The sequence below is a fragment of the Corvus kubaryi genome, unplaced genomic scaffold (assembly GCF_017639235.1).
Source record: "Corvus kubaryi isolate FWS band 111438036 unplaced genomic scaffold, C.kubaryi_AGA036_p1.0 67, whole genome shotgun sequence".
Lineage (NCBI taxonomy): Eukaryota > Metazoa > Chordata > Aves > Passeriformes > Corvidae > Corvus > Corvus kubaryi.
Window position 1 is genome coordinate 6,180,978 of NW_024582055.1, and position 17,942 is coordinate 6,198,919.

The following is a 17,942-nucleotide window of genomic DNA, read 5'->3' on the forward strand; positions in this document are numbered from 1 at the left end:
TTCTTTCCTTCCTTCTTTCCTTCCTTCTTTCCTTCCTTCTTTCCTTCGTTTCCTTCTTTCTGTCTTTCGTGCATTGGTAGCTTATCCCTCCCTCTTCTCTACAGCATCCTTGAGGCCGATGTGCTGCTAGTAGAACTAGACACTCATATTCAACCCAAATCTCTTCTGCTTTTTTGCCAGCTCTACTTGCTAGTTCCAAATGGTCAGGGGAGCAGTGGTTCTAACCAGGCCAAGGGGCATGTTAGGAAGTGAGAACAGGAGACTGTGAGCTCTTACCAGCAACAAGAAAAGGCTGCAGACAGCTCAGCAGTCATCAGGACTGGAGAAGGATGGGGGCAGAATGCTGGGAGTGCTGCTGGTTCCTGCAGAATTCCACTGGAATGGGTATTTCTGACTTAAGGGGAAAAAACCCTCCCCATAAAGAATAGGGTGGGTATAGTTCTTAGGACATTTAATGATGTACTGGCACATAGTAACTGCACTATAAATATAGTCTGAAAAAATATGAGCTTAGTTTGGAAGCTGCTCTCAGCTAAATTATGGGGTTTTTATCCTGACCTAAACTGATCCCACATGTTCCTGGAGTCTCCCAATGTTTGAGTGCACAGTAAATCAACTGTAATTTTTGCTTTTTATTGCAAAGAATGAACAGAAGAGATTGGAAATTATATGACTTTGGCATATGTTTATCACATGGTTCAGGATTGTTTGATATCTTTTTAGCTTTAAGATTTAAATAAAGTTTAAAACAGGTATAGAGGATCAAAACTTGTTAACTGGCATTAGCTCAGAGAAAGCAGCCTGAGGTTTACCAAAGTGTTCATTTCACAAACATTCAGTGCCTCTACAGAGAAGAATGCACTGATTTTACAAGTATTCATGTGTTCTGCTCACACATACTGACTGTGTGAAGAAATAGTACCACAGTAAGGAACAGTAAAGGAGGAGGAAATATCAAGTGACTTCTTTGGTTATGATACCCACTGCTTTAAAGCAACAGCCATTGTACCCCTGGATCGTGGTGCTTCTCCTTCAAAAAATGAGCACATTCAGTATTTACTCTTTTTAACTCTCCTAAGGCCTTCTCTTCCCTCTTCCTCACTCCTCCTTGTTGTACCCACTTCAGGGGTGATGCCATAAACAAGTGTCTGCTCTGCAGCGTGGAGCTTAGCCTGCCCATTTCAACTTTGAAACTCTTTGCCTTTCTGTTCACAGACACATTTTTTTCATCTGATCCCTGCCCTCCAGCCTTTTTTAAGATATTTCATACTTTTTGTTGTTGTACCTTGTAACTTCTTCCTACTCTTTGGCTGCTTTTTCCAATTTTTTTCTTTTTTTCTTTTAACTTCAGAGTTGGTATTTGTATTCTTTACTGGTACTACTGAAATATGGCTAAACTGTCTTCTTGAACTTGGCTTTCCTAATGGACTGGCTTTCCCCTCTGAAACATTAGTCTTGCAGCATGAGTTTTGTGAGCTGACTGCCCACACAAGTCTGCTGCCATGTGGGCTGTAGAGTCAGCTTGTCTGAAGCCTTCCTCAGTAATTACCAGGTAATAAAAGTTAACTGCCCCATAAAACCACATGGATGAACCATGCTATTGCTGGCTTGCCCTACTCAGCCATCCTCTTCCTGTGTGCTTGATCTTTTGGGCAGGGGAAAGGACTACCCAGGGTCCCTTTTGGCGCTCTTCTCTGTGTTTCTGATAACTGGCGACCTGGCTATGGGCTGCTGCTGACAAGGCTCAGAAGCACATCTCAAACTAGGAGCCTGAAGCAGTGAATCTGAGCTAAGAAGTTCCTACTTTATCTGTCAGAAGGGGGAAAAAAAGAAGTTAAGGCACTCCAAACTCCTCCAACACTTAACTGTTTTCTAGACACCTTGAAAAGTGTTGCAGAGTAATGCTTCAAAGCTTATCTGTTGGCAGCACTATAACTGCTGCAGAGTGAAGGTGTCTAACATGGACTCAAAAAGAGATCAGCTTTGCAACTTCCCTGAATTGGCCATGACTCAAACTGGCAGAACTAGTCTTGATTTTGTAGTTCAGTAGATGTGTATAATACCTTTCTGGAGAATTGGAAGTGTCAGGTTTCTGCCAACCTGCTAACATGATTTATATTGCTCTTGTAACTTGTAATTTTTACTGCTGGGGCTCTGGTATCTTCTTTTCTCGTGTGTGTCTTCTACCTCATTTTTTACTCCTCGATGAGATAACAATCCCATTTGGGGGTTGGGTGTTTTTTTTTTTTCTTTCGTTATTACTAAGTAACTGAGTTTTCAGTCTTCTTCAGGGGCTGCAAGTATGTCTGTGCAGAGTTCCTGGGAGAATTGTAAAGGAGTTTAAAAATGATACAGAAGGCTGTTAAAATACAGGTGGTAGCTTGGGAGGGGAAGCTGCTGAGTTGTAGAGCATCCAGAAATAGCCAGAATATCTTAGGATATCACTTAATCCATGCTCCTGCCCCAAAGAAGAATCTTTACACTAGTACTCCTAACAGAGGCTTGTCTAAATCGTGCTTACATAATGACAACCCTTCAGCCTCATTAGGCAGCCGCTTACCCTTAACCTTAACCCTTGGAAAGATTTTCTTAATCTTGAGTCTTAAGTATTCCAGGATCCCAGAAAGAACCTGTTTGGGATAGCGCCAAAAGAATTCAGCTTCTCTTTTGCTTGCTGCACTGACTTTACAGGAACGGAGGAGGGAAGCAACAATATGAAAGGTACTTCCAGAACAAAGTGGGTATTTTCAGTCTTTTTTGTCAGATTGATTCTTTTGGTCATTAACGTTGCTGGGAATGCCTGCAACCACTTCAGGGTGTCCCCTTTGCAAGAGGGATCACAGCTGAGTGTTTCCTGCACTGAAAATAAAATCCTGAGCTTTCTGCAAGGGCTGCACATGGCCACACTGCTTTTAGTTAAAAACCAATAGGCTGAGAGCCAGGCTGAGAGCTAGGCAAGGGAGCTGAGAAGGGGAAGCACTTGAGAACGCCTTGATTAATAGCATCCCTAAATGACAATGGCTGTTTTATGGTTTTTGTAAGGACTACAGTGTTTCTCATACATAAAAATAGACAAGATGTGGTTGCAATTAATGGAGAGCTCTTTGTTGAAGCTGTTGACTGTAGGAAAGAACCCAAGGGTTTCTTAAGCTCCTCAGTTGTAAAACTAACTAAATACATCTAGGGCTGCCTTGTGTCACTCCATGGCATCTTTCAAAGCTGTAATTAGCAGATACCTCATGAGTTGTGGCTATAGCATGTGGATCAGATGACTCAAATATTTACTTTAGGCCTCTGATTCTCTGTCTCTACATGAGGGAGAATAACTTGGGTTTAACGTCTAGAGACTCATTTTTCTTTGGTTGTCTTGCCTAGACACTTCCTTTCTTCCCCATGGTCTGTCAAACTGAGTCCTCTCCGGTTTCGTCAGTGGCAAGGTACATCTAAAATGTTTACTGGTGAGTCCTTGCTTCATGAAGCCTATTTTTTATTTGGTAAGAAACTAATCTGAAAACTGAATTTTCACTTTCATTTTTTTGCAAGATTGTCCTGTTATTTCCCAGTGCAACTTTGGAGCACAGGAAACAAATAAAGCCGGGCTACGTTTTTAGCTAGGAAAGGTAAGGGGCAGCTACAGCCTTTGTTCCACTGCTGTCTGCTTGAACAAAGGTAACAGCTCACAGTGTCAAGAAAGAAGTTGTTTTCAGGACAAGAGTTTGTGTGTCAGTTCAAACTACCTCGTTTGAAGCCTTCCCATTTTTTTCAGCCCCCAGGCATTTCTTCTGTGTTCTTTCCTTAGCCCATTTGTAAACTTTGAATATTAGCTTTGTCATTAATTTCATATTGACTGTGCCTGAGCTGACCTTGGTTCAGAAATTTCCTAATTGCTCCCTGTGCTCAGCCATTCCACCATAAAGGATAAATACTCAGATGGACTAAATATTGAGCTACATCAAAGATAGATCTCTCTGTTAGCTGTTTTTGTACACAGCTGGTTGTTCCTAAAGACTGTTCAAAGCCATTCTGTAAGAAATAACTGCACGAGTTCGGCTGTGAGAACAGCACTACACCTAGACCCATACCTGCAAATAGTGTGTTATGGGCAGCTCCTATTGCATGTACCTGAAACGGATTTATTCCTGCAATCAGCACTTTCCTAGGCATGTGTCCCAGGGGACCTGAACTGAATGTTCAACAATTCTTTAATGAAGAAAGAAAAAGCATGGGGGAGGTTAGCATGTGCTGTAAGTGTATCTGTTTTATAACAGTCATGGTTGTCACAATGAACGTGATTGATGTGCTCTTCATCACCAGCCACTCTCTTAATTCTTTAGATGGTGGCAAAGATGAATAGGGAGCGAACTTCATCCTTCTGGAAAGCTGTGAATTTAAGCTGTGCCAATCTCATGGTTATAGGCAGCTGACCGAATCCCATGGGAGGTGCAGTCAGGCCGGTAGTGCTTTTCCTCACAGTGATTTTTCATGTGCCAGTCTGGTTCGCCCCTCAGCCCAGTTGTATTTCTCTCGATGAAAACAGAGAGTACTTTTTCCTTTATCAAATTGGCTGTAGTCTTTGGGCACTGAGTAATTCATATGAGTTACGCAATTTATGGAAGATAGGCATTACTTTGGCTCCAAGTTCTGTCAAAATACTTAAGTTTGTAGTTACATTTCTGTCTATGACAAGGATTTGTCATATAGTCTAAAGATACGGGTATTCTTTGGGTTTTATTAACCACACACAAAGCTGCAAAACTAACTCCTGTGACTGGTGGGAACACAAGTTTCCATGAGCCATCAAGCAGGTAAATAACTTCTGCTAATAAGATAGCCTGCCTTGTCTGTCAGTCAGGCAGATCTTATTCTTCTGCTCGCTGCTTTCAGACATACTTAATGGACTGAACTAAAGGAAAATGCCTCCTAGCAAGGATCTTCTTGCTTGAAAGATGTTTGTAACTCTCACTATGAAAGCTTCCCCAAAGTGATCTTTTTAGGATCTGTTTAAAACTAATGAGAAAATCCAGAACTAAAATAGGCAATGAGAGTCATTTAATTGCTTCAGACTATAAGGAAAGTAATTCTCTACTTAATGATTTAGGCTGTCAGCCCTTGATCTAGAGCTGAGGGTCTGAACTGCACAGTGTGGTCTGCATCTGGGAACACAAAGGTACAAATTGCCTGAGCATCCCTACTCCACCAGAGCCCTCAGCTTCCAAAGTAAATGGGTATTGTCATGAAAAGGCTGGAAATAGTGAGACTGGGAGATGCATGGCATGGCCAGACACTTTTCCATTAGAGTCTCCCACCTCTTGGTGAAGCCCCTGGACAAAAATATTGGTAATATTCCATCCTTTTCTTCCAAAGAGGTGACTCATGTCTGGAATCCTGCAACTTTTCCTAAAAGGGAAAGAGTGAAACTGCTGTTGTAGAAGAACTGATTGCAGTGTTTTCCCTCCCTTCAGACCAACATTTTTAACTGAACAAGGATAAAACTGGCAGATAGTCTTTAAGTTTTCTGTCTTGAGATTCCAAACCATTGAAAACAACTAAGCCTGTTCCTGAGTGTTCACTCAGAGAAGAGACATAGATAAATAACAAAATTGCGTTTGGAGATGAACAGATGAGTTGACCTTCTGGTCTTTTCAACTTGTTTGCAGTGATTGATGTGAAATTATTATAAAAAAAAAATCTGATTGTCTTATAATTTAAAAAGCAGCTGCTGAACTGTTTGTGAAACACAATCAAAGGCTGGTTTACTTCTCATTGTGAGGGTTTGGGTATTTGTACTGAGAGGAATGGGTTGCTCGTAACCTACCAGGGCAGCCTGCTATGGTCTGACCTCCGTCTGCCGGGCAGTCTCCCTTTCATAACCTTGGAAGGGGCTCAGCAGTTTCAGCTGAGATGGGATTTAATCACCTTAATTGCCTATGATGTCTAGGAGCACTGGCAGCTGGATAGAAGGAAAGGATTCCTGTTGGTGCCCACACTGACACACCAGCAGAACCCATCAATTACCTCATGGGTTTGACAACAGCTGCTGGGCCAGCCCATGGCTCCAGCTCCTCACTGACCACAGCAGGTATCCACACCTTCCCATGAAGAGTAGATGGCTTAGGGCACTGGAAGGAGACTTATGGGACAAAAATAAGCAGGGAATCAAGTTCTATTAATTTTGCTCCTCATGGAGTAAGCTTTTATTATTGGAGTGGCAGAGCAGCCCCACAGGTCATTTTCTGTCAGGGTGAGATCCCTCTCATCCAGTTTTCAAATCAGGTATCAGTATGTCATGTGCACCTATTTTATTTCTTCTTTTCTCTCCTGCAGAAGGCTTGTTATAAATACAGTCAGAAATTCTAGGAGTTTCTTTCATTTTGAACACATTTATGAAATATATATATAATATTAGTGGAACAAAGGCATAACCAGTACTTGTGTACCACTTGTGGCCATCAAAGCATAACCAGAACTGCATTTTACAGGCTATGTATATTTTAATGTCCTTAAAAATTGTCTTCAGTTGATTTTGAAGATGGTCAGAGGTTGAAATACTGATTATCTGTTTTGAGAACGTTATTCCAAGATACAGCAACTGGCAAAGATAATACAGTAGTTTAATAACCTGTGGTATGTTCCTGCAGAGTGGATATAATTTTAAAAAATAATACACAGCTCACAATGCTTGGATGTTATTGACAGATGAGTGAATATAGAACCAAGCTGCAGCCAGTAAACTTCATCTTTTGTGTTGTGAGATAAGCTCGTTTGAAGTCTGGTAGCTACTTTTAATTGTTGTTCATTAACCTTTAATTTTGGCCCCTGAATAACAGGTGGGGGCTACTGTGACCAATGTTTTGGGGAGCTAGAGCGGAGTGTGATGTGCTGATGTGGGAATAGGGTACTGTAAGACACAGCAGCCTTGGCTGATGACTGAATTGCAGCTCTTAGCCTGGCTGGGTTTTTTTGTTTATTTGTCCAGGAGAAGGGGGAATACTGAAGAAATTGTGCATTATTACAACAGTGAACAGTTGGCTGTAGTTTGTATCAAGAGACAAAGAAAGTCATGCCTAATGACTAAAACAGACAGCAGGTTGCAAATTTGGGCTTCATGATGCATTCCAGCCAGTAACATGAAAGACAGGAAATACCTTACATGTGCTGCCTTTGGGAAACCAGAGAAGATACGGAGGTCAAGCATGGCTCTGCTACGTTTGCTGATAAATCTTTTCTAATAGTGGGCTTTTTCCTTTTTCTTTTCTTTTTTTCTCCCTGAGCAGCAGGAAGATGAAGCAGCCTTGCAGCCAGCTGCTCAGCATTGGTCACTGCCTGCCAGAAGGATGGGCCCATCATCGTGGCCCAGCACGGCCGTTCATCACCCAGCACGTGCAGAGGTGGGCTTGGGAGTGACCTTGAGCACTGCACCAGCAGCACTTGGCCAAGCCAGTGGTAATGTCCATCCCTTATCTACAGGCACAATCCAACAGGCTGCGCAGTCAGGGATGGCTCTGGAGCAGTTTGTAACTGCTGGCATTTGAGAGCATGTCTAAATTCAATTTCGTGAGACCACTACAATGTTTGAAACCTCTGGTGTTATTAGGGCTGACAGAGCCCTCTGTCTGTATTCCTTTGCACTCTTGGAAAAATAACATGGCAGACTTGAGGGGGTGTTGTTATTTCTGTTAGCAAAATCTGGGAAAGTCACTAGAAAAATGGTGTGGTAATGAAAACCGTAAAATGGTGGGGGTTTTCGTCATAAATCCTGAAAAGCTGTGAAAAATGGCAACTTTACAGTTGCTATCCAAACACACCATAATAGAGCAAATGACATTATGTGGTTCCTAATATTTTGGCTGTTACCGTTCCTGCTAGAATGACAAGTTAAGACTGGCTGCTTTTATGTTACTGAGGAGCAGGATCTTTGTTCCAAGCAGTTGTCATTTAAAAAAGGAAAGAGCAGAAGTGAAGGAATAAGTTTCATGTCATCGATGGATTTCTCTTTCTCAGCTCTTTAATTACTTTATTGTGGTAAGAATGATGAAGGTTTTGTATATAATCATAGTTAAAAATCAGCCATTCTATGTCAGGAAAAATATGTGCTGAAGTTCAGTCCTGTTTCAGCAGAAACCACTATCCAAATTCAGAGTAAGTTCAATATTATAGGTTAAGGGATGCAATCCCTGGGTTCGAGTGCAGTAAAAATCGACCGGAAGCCCAGAGAATCAGCCAAGAAACACTTTCAGAAGTCGGGATTTCCTGCGCATAATGAATTCTCAGAACGTCTTGTGGCCCAACAAGGTACAAATTAGGTTGTTGGTTTCCAGCTGCAAGTTATTGGTGTGGGGAATGACATGGATCAACAAATGCTTATGCACTTCCATGTTTCTGGACTTTAAAGAGCTAGTGACAAGGTAATTGCTTGATAGATGCAGTATGTTATGGGACCACTATCCAAATAACCAACATCAACATTTAGTCATATTGTCAGCATATGAGTGATCCGCTCTCAAATTGTGTCTGAAAGCAACAAAACCACATTTTCTCAGAAAAAAGTTACATTTGCATGTTCAGTGGAGAAAAATCTCTGCTGGTGATAACACATTGTGGTCAAAATGTGTTCAAAATGGCTGAGTAACTTCTGCCAGATAAACACACACTGAATTTATTCTGTGAAAACTAAGCACGAGCTTGGCTGGCAGAGCACAGCCCTACTCAGACATGCTTATTCTCCAAATGAACTCTGGGAACCAGTCTTGAAATTCCAATTCAGTTGGAATTCAAACTTTCATTGCTCTGAGCAACGCCACGAGTTTACTGAGTTAGTGAATAGGTTTGGTTGCTTTCATATGAGCCTTCCAGAAAGCAAATTAGGAAAAAACCCAGATCAATAGCATTGAAAATGTCCATTTATATATTATTATACTTGGGTCTGCTTGCATTTTTTTTCTCCATAATCATATTGTCATAAACATTTTCCACTGAAAGTATAAAGTGAACAACCCTTTTATTTTTCCAGGTTGATGAATTTTTAGGAAGATGAACTGAATAACACATAAATCAGAAAGTGCTGATGGTTGTGTTTCCATGCATTGGGGCCATTTATGAAGGAAGCTATAAGGCAGTTTTCATGTATGAGGTAAGAAAATGGTCACTAATAGGTCTTAAAGCATTTTAGGAGACTTTGACCTTATGTCATGTTAAGCCAGTAAGTTAGAAGTGACTCAACTCTATTAATAACAAATGAAAGTAGGCTTGAAATTTCTGTAAAGTGCCCTTAGAATAAATTTCACCTCAAACAAGTTTCATTGTTCTCCAGGTTTTCCCTGGTATTTTTCAGCTGTGGGCGCATGTAAAATATTAAATATTATCCATTGTTTAGTGTCTCTAGTGCCACACCATTCAGGAAGTGCATTTGGCGTGTCCTGGGGCTAAAAAAAGACTGAATTGTACTTGACACAGTTTCTTGTTACAGGGTCTTGCATGCATGTTTCTCTCTAGAAAATGGGTCAACATTATTGGTCTGTCTTTCCATTATTGCCATTTTTCTATTTTTAACATGTTTTCTATTAGTGTGCCATAACTCATGTTAAAAATCAGTTCGTCCTGTGTTATTGACTCTAGATATTGCTCCTTGAAGATGCAAATTTGCTGACAAACAATACTATTTAAAAAGTAAAGAGTTTCCTTTACTTGCAGACTAAGATAAAAACAATCTCTCAAAACAGATTGATTCAAAGTTCTCCAAGGAACATGTTTAAAAATGAATGGGAAGACATTCGTCTTTGTAATGGATAGTGTATTTTTAGGTAGTATAAATTTTATAGCAGTCATAAAGTTTTATGAATTTCAACAAATGTCCTTCTCAGAATAACTTGGATCTTATTGTCAGTGTGTTATCTGGGAAAAGGTCACCAGATCTGTTCCTAAAAGCGAGGAATTTGCGAGTGGGAGGTTACATAGGCTTGGGAAGAGAGTTAAAAATGAATCCCTGCTTGCTAGTCCCATAAGATGCAAATTGCCAGACCTGAGCTTCAGGAAAAAATGTCCCTGAAATCGCTGTGTGTCCGTGTCCTATGCACTGGCTGGCACCCAGCCCACAGGTGTGCCTGCACTGAGCTCAAAATCCTCCAGTCACCTCGAGGTGCATTGCAGAATTTAATTCCAGCTACAGCCAGGGACATAAACCATGTTATAATTACTGCTTCAAACCCCATTACGTTTATGGATCCGGCTTGCAGTAGGATCCTGTGCAACGACACAAGATCTGCTCCAGCAGAAACTGGGAAGCAGTGACTTTCACCATTTTTTTTCCTGTTCACTTTAAACTGTTGACATGGTGCTAAATTCAGTACGCTGAAGGTGTTTCCATGTGTCACTTCTAATAGGATACAGGTGTCAGACAATTTGAGATTATTTCAAACCTAATTTTCTTAGAGCAAAGATACAAACAGCTACACCAGAAGCAGATGTTGGGCCTTTCTCACCCCTCCGAAATGTGGTTTGGCATCCATCCAGACTGAGTCTATGGGGAAAAAGAGAAAATTATATTTAATTTTGGCTTGCTTGGTTTCCTCCTTTCAAAATCTACATGAATGTGTAATAAAAAAACAAACCCATCCCTTTTCCCTCTGCTTTACACAGGGACTGAGTATCTTGTTGCAAACAGATGGAGTACAGGCAGGTTGGGACGTGAACGCTTTTCCATCTCCACACTATCACTTTGTGGCCCAAAACATGACATAAAATGCTGTCTTTTCCTTTTTGCCCTCTTACCCATGTCTCTGCCACTTGCTTTCCTAGGGCACTGATGCTGAACTAACATCCAGGAAGCAGAGGGGTGGCAAGGTCTGCACCTTAACCACCGACTCAGGGTCCTGCCTCTGGCCTGTCTCCATTGGCCTGCTTGGGGGTGGTCACTGGGACTCAGGAGAGAAGTGCTAAAAGAATCTTCTGTTCCTGTGCCTTCCAGCTGCTTCCATCTTCCCTAACTTGAACATCTCAGCTGTACACACGGATATAAGGACTACATCACTTGCTGGCGCTGGCCTGTCCTGAGGACAGTAGGTGTTCTCCATCAGTGAGTTTAGTTACACTTCATCTGAACTTGTGGGTGTCAGAAAAATTGAGCTCATAATCTTGATATTACAACCTTGTAGAAAAAGACCTTACCCCGAGGTTTGCCATGTGAATTTTGGGTTCTGCTGCTCAAATACCTCTTTCTGCAACTGCTTTTAGTGAATGAATCTTGTGACTGGAAACGCTGCATGCACTAGAACTGTGTTTAAAGCTGAATTATCAAAAAATATTCCAAATTAACAGGGGATTTTAATCCGTGTTTGTTGGTCATTCACATGCTGCTGAGCAAGAAATCCCTTAAGAGTTAAGAGCCACACATGTACACTTGGAAGTTGAGGAGGAATATATTTATATCCTCCAGCCCTATGTGCCAGAGGAAGAAGGGCACAAAGTCCTTCCACACGTGGAGAGGACTCCACAGACAGACAAATACAGGGGGAGAAATGAGCAGATGGTGGACAGGAGGCATTAAAGCCACAGCTCACCTGCATGGGGGCCCAGTCCAGATTGCACCGGGAAGGGTCCCGAGTTGGCTCCCTGCCGAGGCCGCCGGCGGAGGTGAGGGAATGTGATCAATAGGAGGCATCAAGTGTTGGCTTGGGAATCAAAGGCAGAACCGTGGAAATGCCACTCTGCAAATGGGGTTTTGCTGCGTTGCCAGGAGGTTCTCTAGAGGCATTGGAAGACCAACCCGGTAACAGGAAATTAACCAGAAGCGTTTTTGAGCGGCTCCTCGGCTGGTGAGTGCTGCTGGGGCTATTTATACCTCTGAACTACAGCAATTTACCCTGTTAAGGAGCTGCTCAGATGTCACATATTAGCCACTGCCAGAATAAGTGACCTTTCTGCACAGTACATTAAGAACAAAGAGATGGAAATTCCCATTTTCCAAGCATGGTCCAAAAAAACCTCTGTGCTCTTGTTAAACCAGCTGCATTGAAGAGGAGTGATTAGAACAGGCCGGTTTTTTTTTAAGCCTGCACCTGTCTCTCATTCCACAGCTGAGGACACACTGCAGTCTACTTCCTTCCAGACCTGATCCTGTAAGAGCTTCAGGTGGTAATTAAATTCATCATTATCTACATCTATTCTACTTAAAACACTTGAGGGGAAAAGCCACCTGAAGGCCAACAGTTGCTGGAACTTGCGGTAATGAGTCACCCACAGGAAAAAAAGAAGCTCCCCCATTTCTTCATCCCCAAATGGGTGAGATTTTTCTTGGTTTTCATTCTCATAGAAGTCAAGATCTTGCAAAGGAGGGAGGATCAGTTTTGAGCAGCCTTGGGTGTCAGTCTCTTGAGAAGGTGACAGCCTCACTCCCAGCTAGGAATAAAGGTTCCCTGGCTGTTCTATCAAGAATTACACAGGAAAGAACTGTGCCAGATTACTGCAGGAAAGATGTAAGTGTGATTTTCTTTCTGAGGAATTTAAGACATTTTTAGGGAAAAACCTGGGTTTGGCACTGTCCCTGGAGAAATGGGACCAGTCATTTTTCCTCCTGGCACATCCCTTTGTTGTAAATATGTTTCAAGTGCACAGAGTATCATGAGGTATTCTACTTACTCCATGGAAATGAGCAGTGGCATTTTTAAGAGTGGGTTTCACTTAAAGTATCTCTTCTCTTTCATAGGAATCACTTTTTTGTTCTCTATTATTTTACTCGGCTAATTCTTACACATTGATCTCAGCTGCCTTCAGAGCTGAAGTTTCTCCATATTCCCTCAGTTGCTCTTCCCTTATGAACGTGCACACTGCCAGCAGTCTGATTTCTGGCAGTGACACAGAACTAATGACTTCAAAATTGTCACTATTGGCATTTTTTAAATCCAAAACCGCTGAATATTTCTGCCTTTAAAACGTGATGGGTGCCTGTAAATTACTGGCACTGTACAAGAAAATTATTCTTTGTACAGTCAGTCAGAAATCCCAAATAATCTGTATTTCTGGGGAAGGAAAAAATCAAAGTAGAACTTGAATTGTTTTGTGACAAAGTGCTGTATGAGGCCGAGGCAAAATAGCACGATGTTCACTGAAATAACTAACCAAAAACATTCATAGCACTAAAACATGTCAAAACAGGCTAATAATAATACATTACTGTATATAAAATGCTGCTTCATCTTGACCCAAAGTGTCACACCAGGTTTTATCACATGGCAATTAGGTGCGAGGTTCTAAAAAATACTAATTTTCAGGGGGAATTGTAGCTATTTCTTTTGTAGATTAATTCTACTTTTGTCACTGCCTGAAATAGGAATAACATTAGGTTTTTTCAGGCAAATGCATTTAATGCGAACAATATCCCCCAGAATGTCTTGCTACAGAATTAAAAGCAAACTAAACAGGAAATCTAGGAAACTGTCTTAAATAATTTTTAGAGAAATTTTAGTAATATGCCAGATTTACTGAGGATTTTTTGCCTCCTAAAAATAGTTATGAATGTATTTATCTTCTATCAAAGTAAGACACTTGTAAGTTTTTTTAAATTTCAAGGCTGTACTGGAACTTTGCTTAGTTAGATTTTGATTACATATGAAAATGACCACTTTTGGCATTCTAATCAGCTAGTGAATAAATTCCCTAAAAACTAGGGCTATGAACCAGAAAATGTTATTCATTAATTTTGTTTATGGTTATTTAATTTTAATTATAATACTTTAAAGCTATTTAAATCTACATTTCCATCATGTGTAAGTTAATGTAGCATATTTTGCAGAAATAATCAAGGCCTGGTGATACAGATCAGTACAGAGCCCGTAATTAAATCTTTGATGAGAGTTTCAAAGTGATTTTTAAATGTGCACATGGCTTATAAAGCACTTTACAAAAGCTATACTTCTGTCGTTGTGTCTTCCCAAATGTTCCTCTGGCATTGTCCAAGTTTAATTTCCATTCAAATTCAAAATGGAAGTGTTTGTAATTGAATAATTGCCTTGTAAATAAGTGTTGTCTTTAGGTAAGGAGAACAGTTAATTTTCACACCAGCTTTCCTGTTTAAGTGATAATAAGGATCCATTTTACTGATGTCAATGAGCCCCCGGCCCACCTGCCCCTCTGACAGCAGAAAAATGGGGTGTAAAGGTGTGTTGTTGGTGGGGTTTTTTTCTGGAATCATTTCCTTGTAATTGAATTCCATGTTCAAGACAGGCTTTCACTGCCTCATGTTACAAGATGGGAGCTCCAGGTTTGCAGTGATAAGCAGGCTGCCTGCAGGCAATTAGAGACCTCAGGGCTTGCAGAGTCTAGTCACTAAAATATGTTACAGCTCGAGTCATTGTTTAACAATCCAAGTCTCTTACAGCTGTGAAACACTCCCATCATCAAGTGGGTCTCTGGGACTCCCTCAGGAACGGCAGGCTCTAGATATCCAGCTGCTAGGAACAAAAATAAATCTCTTTGAAGACTTATTTGCCATCACATTGTGTGAGGACTTAGAAAGGCTGAAGCCTTTTAATCATTAATCTCTATTCATCAAATCTTGTCATTTTTAACAAAACTCCAAAATAGTTTCAGCTGTGAGCTGGATGGTGATGACACCAAACTCTGTCTGTAGGTATCAATTTCATGGTTAAGATGTGCCACACACAAGAAGTGCCTGTTGCAATCAGAACAGCCCGTGCAGAGACACCGGGGAGCATTTCAGAACTCATTATTATTTATGCCCTTGGCTGTCGTGGAGGGAGAGCAGCAGAACTTTAATACCTATTGATCATCAGCCTCTATTCAGCAGTATTAGAATCTCTTTCATTAATAATCAGTCAGCCTTTGCTGCTGACAGGTGGTGTTGGGTGTCTCTGCTGTGGTGTGATACCATCAGCAGCAATTAGAAGTGATCACCTCACAGAAGTATTCACTGCACAAGTTTGGTTGAAAAAATACCTTAATGCCTGTCAAGCTCGACAAAACCTGGAAGTCTTGACTTCACTGGGGTGTGAAGAAATCCCATTTTTCTAATTGTTTCTCTGTTCTTTTTGTCTTTTCAATATTTTTAGATTTTATTGCTGACCTAAAAAGAAAGGAAATTTTAAAAATTCTAGGAAAATCCAGGTGTAGTTAAAACATTCTTTGATCTCTTCCTTCCTAGTCCTTGAAAACATTAGATAAATTAATAGCAAACGTGCTGCATGACTTAGAAGTAAGCTCTTAATGACTTAAAGGTTTTTAGGCTGGCAAGTATTTCCAATACATTTTGTTAGACTGGTTTTCCTTATTGTGTTCCTTGTTTTTTATAAGCCATGTTTTGCTTCTTCCTTCGGGAGCAACCCAGAGAGCATCAATGCCACACTTCTGGCGTTGGACTGGGCCGTACAGTCAGCAGAAGGAAAGGTTACTGCGTGTGGGAAAACACACCCTGGCTCCACGTGCACAAGTACCCAAAGTGAGCACTTCAAAGGAACAGCAGCTCACTGCTGGCCAAGCACATGGATATTGCAGGAGCACCCTCAGTGTTCTCTGTCCTTCCAGGAGACAAATTTCCCCAGACTTTAGCAAAACTTTGCTTCAGCATTTCTCTGTCCTTAAAATTACGTAGAGAGAGGAGCCTTATCCCACTTCAGAGACAGGACAGCTTTCGGAGGTGCAGAGGTTAGATTGTCTTCCCAAATCGATACAGCATGGGAATGAGGAATAGAAAGTCCTAGCCCAGGAGTTACTTTGGAGGAGTTTTAGTTCTTTGGAAGCACAAGCCAAAGCCTCTTGCAGGCTCCTGTGGAAATGTTCACATTAACATCAGTTTTTAATTTTTCTGGGGTTTGGATCTGTTTGATGAAGGAGAGAGAATAATGTTGAAATTGCTATAAAATGGTAAAAATATTTTTACCTGCTCCTGAATTTTAATGTATTTTTTTAAGCTGTGTGGTTTTGACTGTGGTTTTATTTGTGCCCATTGCTGGAGGAAGGGAGAGCCCAGGCAGTGTTTATGCAGAGTGAGGAGGAGACTCACTCAGTAGCCCTGCTGACCTCACCTTCTTTCTCAGTACAATTTCTCATCAAATTTCCTGTAGCTTCTGATATTTTTGTTTAATTACTCTCTTCTAGAGAAGATTTTTCCTCTTATCCTTAGTTCCAAGGACTTTCTGTGTGATTTATCTTCTATTTTCATGACTCAATGAAGCAGAAAAACAGTGTTAGTCTTTGGTGGCCAGGGAAAAGGAGGAAAGCTCGTGGAGGTGGTCTCCAGATGATCTGGCCCTGACTGAAGCAATCTCCTTCCAGAAGGAGGGAGCAAAGGGCTGGCAAGTGCAGGTAAAGCTGCCTGCACTCCATGTGCTAAGAAATCACCCACACAAACACATTCCAGCTTTGGCAGTGCTCAAGTAATGGCCATTACTGCTCCAGGGAGGAAATAATTAAAGCCATTTCTTGACTCTGACAGTTTGATACTGGTGGTTTTCAATAGCAAATTACCAACATCTGTACAGCAAAATTCAGCTACTGCAGGAATTATTCAGCAGGGCTAACCACAGAGGTGCTAGGAATTTTTCATTTTCTAGATGTCCCCTCGTTAGATGTGACCTGCAATTGAGATCCAAGCTCCACACGATGGCAAACTGCGTCTCTCACGTTAGAAATGTAAATGAAACCATATGGAAAGCTGAATATTCCGTGAAAACCCCAGTGGCAAATGCATCAAAGCCAGAAAATGAAAGACTGGAAAGACATCTGAATGGCTTTCTTAATTATGTGACAATTTCAAGTTTCCAAAGCAATTCAGAAGTAAAATTTACACAATTCATTCGATTCCACAAAAATTAGGGCTTTTCATTCCCACATACTGTTACAACTGTTTTGTGTAGTAAACACCAAGAGTGTGACTGTACAAGCTGAAAACTCACATCTACAACCTGTAGCAAGCAGCACAGCACTGCAGATTTTCATGGCTGGTGAAAGAAAGGGGTAGCAAAAAATCTAAATAAGCTTTATACATCCGTAACTCAAATTAACTTCTTTTTAAACATTAGCTAGAAAAGGTAATACAAATCTGAGCAGGAAAGAGAGGCTGAGATGAAATATGTTTCTAGGAGAGAACTGATTTGGGATTGTTAACAAAAATACTGCCTTATTTCACTGCTTATGTTGTAACTACTTGTTTATCAGGGTTTTATGTTGTAATCCACTTTGGTCATGTATTTACTGATGTATAAAACCTGAGTTTAGTTTGTAAATTGGCACTCTGTCTTCAGCTCTGTTTCACTGTTATTTAAGCTGCAGGACCCCATCAAGGCATAGTATAATTTGCTGTAAAAGTATGCAGTAATTTTAAATTAGAGCTTCAGACTTCAGCAGTCTTTGGGGTGGCCTGGTGGGGGATAAAAATAGCTTGTGCACCTATCAGGTGATAACTGAGAGCTTTAAAATAAATTATAGTCTTCATGGCCCATGTCAGCTAATTAGGCAGGCTGTGGCAAAAAAATCACCTGTAGACATGGGACAATTAATCCCTTGCTTCCCTTTAGAGAAGAGAGAAACAGGCTTGAAGTCCTAGAAAATCAGAGAAAGTTCCTCCCAGTTAGATCAATTTCATTTAGATATTGATATGCAAGTGCCAGTCAACCTAATAATGCATTTAATTGATTGCTACACAGTTATATTTTGAAGTTGATAAGGAAGAGAACCTCTTATTGTAATGCTGTATTGCCATCACTATCATACAGCAATTTCCAGTCCTCGTTGCAAGCAGTGCACTGTGCAGCTTATGGTGAGACTTAACCAGTATCCATCCGCCAAGTCCTCCTTCTAAACTTCAGGAAACGCAGGTCACGACGTTTTTTGTGGTAGTACAAACTTCAATTGCTGTGCACAGCTATGAAATGCAAACTCAACAGAATAGGAAATACTTGTACAGTTTTGAAAAGGAAGGAATTCTGCTCTGT

The 17,942-nt window shown here is 40.9% G+C and overlaps 1 long non-coding RNA gene across 22 annotated transcripts in view; it reads left to right on the forward strand.

The window, feature by feature from the left end:
* Positions 1–17,942, forward strand: part of LOC121674343 — a 92,550-nt gene that overhangs the window by 8,904 nt on the left and 65,704 nt on the right. For 12 of the 22 annotated variants that reach the window (XR_006019574.1, XR_006019576.1, XR_006019572.1 and 9 more), the window contains exons 4-8: positions 3,376–3,458; positions 7,275–8,022; positions 8,158–8,292; positions 9,011–9,130; positions 10,795–12,470. This is a non-coding gene — a long non-coding RNA (uncharacterized LOC121674343). Of the gene's footprint in view, positions 1–21; positions 2,722–3,375; positions 3,459–7,274; positions 8,023–8,157; positions 8,293–9,010; positions 9,131–10,794; positions 12,471–17,942 lie in introns of those variants that run through there. The other 10 variants (XR_006019581.1, XR_006019583.1, XR_006019566.1 and 7 more) reach the window with 9 other exon arrangements.